We start from the raw sequence: 4434 nt of genomic DNA on the forward strand, positions 1-4434 counted from the left end.
CCAGGGCTCCAGGAGGTCGGGCGCCCACACGCCTTGGGTCCCCTCCGTCACTCGGTGCGCACAGATTACAAGAAAAGGGGGTAATTTTCCTCCGGATTTCTAGGGGCAGGGTATGCCCGGACACCCCTCCCAGGCTGGTGGTTCTCTGCCATGGGGGACCAGATGGGAGATGCCTGGGCAACACCTCCCTAGGCCACATGGGGCTTCCTTCCACCAGGCCGACGGCATGTCAAAGTGCCCATGACGGGCTCCATGCGTCCCGGGCAGTCGTCCCCCGGGTCTCCAGGCCGACGGCATGTCAAAGTGCCCAGGACGGGCTCCATGTGTCCCGGGCAGTCGTCCCCCGGGTCTCCAGGCCGACGGCATGGGCGAGTGCCCAGGACGGGCTCCATGCGTCCCGGGCAGTCGTCCCCTGGGTCTACAGGCCGACAGCATGGGCGAGTGCCCAGGACGGGCTCCATGGGTCCCGGGCAGTCGTCCCCCAGGTCTACAGGCCGGCGGCATGGACGATTGCCCAGGACGGGGTCCATGCGTCCCGGGCAGGCCTCCCCCGGGAGTCCAGGCCAGAGAGCGCCGGTAGTCCATCCCGTGCCTGAAGCCCAGCCGGGGTCCCTGAGCCCTGCCTTGCGTGGGCAGGCAGGCAGGCAGGCAGGAGCCCTACCACGAAGTCTTGGGGTGGGAAGCACTTTCGATCCCGGCCATCTGGTCGCACGGTACCGCTCGGCCATCTGGTCGCACGCAATGCTTTCCAATGGGGGTGACCAGATGGCCAAACTTCCCTGGAAGTCCATATGAGGTGCCATTTGCCTCCCCGATCCCAGCCAGGGCTCCAGGAGGTCGGGCACGTTTGAACCTAGGGTCCCCGGATCCTCACGGTGCGCACTTGTTCCCAGAAAGCGGGGTAGCCTTCTACTAGGGACAAGGTACTCTGGGACCCCTCTCGGCCTAGCGGTCCTCAGCCGGATGGGCCGGGATGCCGCCACAGCCATCGGGCTCCCTCCCTGGGCCTGCCGCATGGCAGGATGCCCCGAATGGCGTCCGGCAGGCCCGGGGAGGCTCGCCCCACACCTCGGGGCCTGGGAGCCCCGGCTGGGTCCAGGGGCCTGGCCTGCCGCACTGCCAAAGGCCTGAGATGGGGCTCCGTTGTGCCCGGGAAGCCTCCCCTTGCCGGGCTGAGTTCAGGAGCTTCGGCCGGGGCCCCTGAGGGCCCGGGTAGGGCGGCCTCCCCATCCCGGGCTCTGTCCTTGGTCCTGCTGCGTGGCAGGGTGCCCGGGACGGGGTCCGGAGGGCCCGGGAAGGCGTCCCCTGCGTCTCCGGGCATGGGAGCCCAGGCTGAGTCCAGGGGCCCGCCCGGGCCCCGGCTCGGGTGCCACGACCCTGGGCCTCCGGTCTCCACCCCCCCATTCCCTGGCGCCAGCTCACTTTTTCGTTGGGGCACAGAGTGACACAGGTTGGCTTGACTTTCGTGCCCGGCCATCTGGTCTCTGGGATCCCCTCGGCCATCTGGTCTCTGGGATCCCCTCGGCCATCTGGTCTCACGGATCCCCTTGGCCATCTGGTCTCCTGGATCGCCTCGGCCATCTGGTCTCCCGGATCGCCTCGGCCATCTGGTCGCCCGCAATGCTTTCCAATGGGGCGACCAGATGTCCGGACTACCCTGGAAGTCCCGATGAGGTGCCATTCGCCTCCCAGATCCCAGCGAGGGCTCCAGGAGGTTGGACACTTTTGCGCTCTGGGTCCCCTCTGTCACCTTGCTTGCACGGATTACAAGAAATGGGGGTCACTTTCCTCCGGATTGCTAGGGACAAGGTACTCTGGGACCCCTCTCGGCCTAGAGGTCCTCAGCCGGCAGCTGGACATGCCAGGATGCCGCCCCAGCCCCATGGCAGGATGCCCGGGATGGGGTCCCAGAGGGCCCGGGCCTGGGGTCCCCGTCCCCCGCGGCCTGCCATGGGGGACTACGGCGGGGGTTCCGCTGTGCCCAGGGAGCCTGGCTGGGTTCAGGAGCTCCAGCCGGGGCACCATCCTGGGTCCTTCCGTGTGGCAGGGTGCCTGGGACGGGGTCCGGAGGGCCCTGGGAAGGCTACCCCTGCACCTCTGGGCCTGGGGCCCCTGGCTGGGGTCCAGGGGCCCTGCCGGGCCCCGGGTTGGGTGCTCCGGCCCAGGGCCCTGTTCCCCGGCCTGCCGCACTGCCAAAGGCCCGGGACGGGGTTCCGTGGTGCCCGGCGCGCCTCCCCGTGCTCGGCTGGGTTCAGGGGCCCCGGGGAGGGTGGCCTCCCCACCGGGGTCTCCGTCCTGGGTCCTGCCACGCGGCAGGGTGCCCGGGACGGGTCCGGAGGGTCCAGGCGGCTTCCCTATCGTGCCCGGCCATCTGGTCGCCCAGATCCCCTTGCCCATCTGGTCGCCTGGATCCCCTCGGCCATCTGGTCGCCCGCAATGCTTTCCTATGGGGCGACCAGATGGCCGGACTTCCCTGGAAGTCCCGATGAGGTGCCATTTGCCTCCCGGATCCCAGACAGGGCTCCAGGAGGTCGGGTACTTTCGCACCTTGGGTCCCCTGAGCCTCGCGGTGCGCACTTGTTCCCAGAAAGAAGGGTAGCCTTCCTCTGTATTACTAGGGGCAAGGTACTCTTGGACCCCGCACCCGGCTGGGGTTCCCCTCGTCACCCGGCCTGCCGCACTGCAAAAAGCCCGGGATGGGGTTCCGTTGTGCCCGGGGAGCCTCCCCTTGCTTGGCTGGGTTCAGGAGCTCCATCATGAGCACCGCAGCTCCATGCCCAAACCCATTTGAACCCCCTGCAGCGAAGGGGTTAATGAGTGTTTTGGATTCCGATACCCGAGGGACCATTCTAAACCCGGGATAGGAGTCAAGAGGGTGCACTTTCACTCCTCTGACCACATAGGGAACTAAAATAGATGTTTGAAGTACAGGGATGAGAAGAGATTACCTGGGAGTGTAGCATGTCTATACTATCTCTTTTTGTTCTTTACTAGTTAATGTTCTCCCTGACTATTGGGAACATTTTCCACACGTGACTAGAGGAGCTAGGATCTAAGTAGACCGGCTCAGACTTCGGGGCATACTAACCGAAATACGGTGAGGCCAGAAGGGGCACTGGAAGCGACATCAGTCCTGAAGAAGACCGGGGTGACCTTTCGAGGCACAGTAAGTCGGTCAAAACACGTTGACCATAGCAGTACCAGGATGGAAGTCTTGAGAAGCCTCATCTTCTTATCAAGACACTATCCATCCTTTTTCTTTTTAATCCTGGTGGGGGAACCTTGGAATAAAAAACTTTTGGGTTAGTATCCTTAAACCAGTTTTAAATCACTTCCTATTAGCTGCACTTGTTTGCCGCATCACTAGTTTCCGTCACTTGGTGATTTGCACTGCTCTCTCACGTTGTATGTTACGTGTATTATGTGTTGAGTTTTGTGGTCGTACGTTGTGTTGTGTGGAATTTATTATTTTTCCCCCTCCCTTACGCTCCGCCCTGAGTGTGGCTACACCTGGGCCTATTGTAAGCAGGCCCTATGATGAAGCATGTCACATACTTCGGTATGTGAGTGAGGGCAGTTTTTTCAAACAGATGAGTTTGTCTGTTTTGTTATATGTTCTGTCTTGTGCTCTCCACCCCCCGTTGTGTGTTCACTATCCTTCTTGCACAACCGTTCCAGACTGTAATAATTTACATGGCACACTACTGGCCATATGCATTTTTTGTATGACCCAATATTGTGACGGACATAATTTTTTTAGACGCTCTAGGGGTTGACATTTTGTAACTTAAGAGCACAGGTTTACATTTGGCATACCTGCTATATTTCACTATACAACTCCGCTAACATATCCATCATACCTTTCCTTCCCATCACTCCACCTATAAAGCGGCAGACCCGTTGATATTCTGAATGTTTAGTTCAAATATATTATATTTTCCGATCAGAATCTACTTTAGAAATAGCACATAAGGTATGCTACCCCTGTTATAGAGCTTTGACAATGCAAATAACTGAAACATCTCTATTACATTTCTTCAATTTGACTACAGCACAAACTTGATGTAAAACACAGTTTTGCAAATCTGAAGGAAGAAATAATTTTTGAGAAAAGACCATTCCTAATGTATCCACCGAGTGGCGCTGTTTGCTAAGTTGAGAGACTAACAGGTTTTGCTGCAAGCCATTTATTATTATTTTTTTAAATTTAATTATGTACTTTGTACTGCATTGATATTACCACGACCCCTTAATTAGTCTCAGGCAGGCACTGAGGTTAGCGATTTTGATTACGGACCCTAATTAAATTGTTGGACTAAGTACCTAGATTATCAGCAAAAATAATAAACAGGACGGGAAGTAAATGTAATACGTACGAGAGAGTTAAAAAACGCTGACAACATTGAACATTTAGTGATGTGATTAGAGTACATT

The sequence above is a fragment of the Lissotriton vulgaris genome, chromosome 10 (genome assembly GCF_964263255.1).
Source record: "Lissotriton vulgaris chromosome 10, aLisVul1.2, whole genome shotgun sequence".
Classification (NCBI taxonomy): domain Eukaryota; kingdom Metazoa; phylum Chordata; class Amphibia; order Caudata; family Salamandridae; genus Lissotriton; species Lissotriton vulgaris.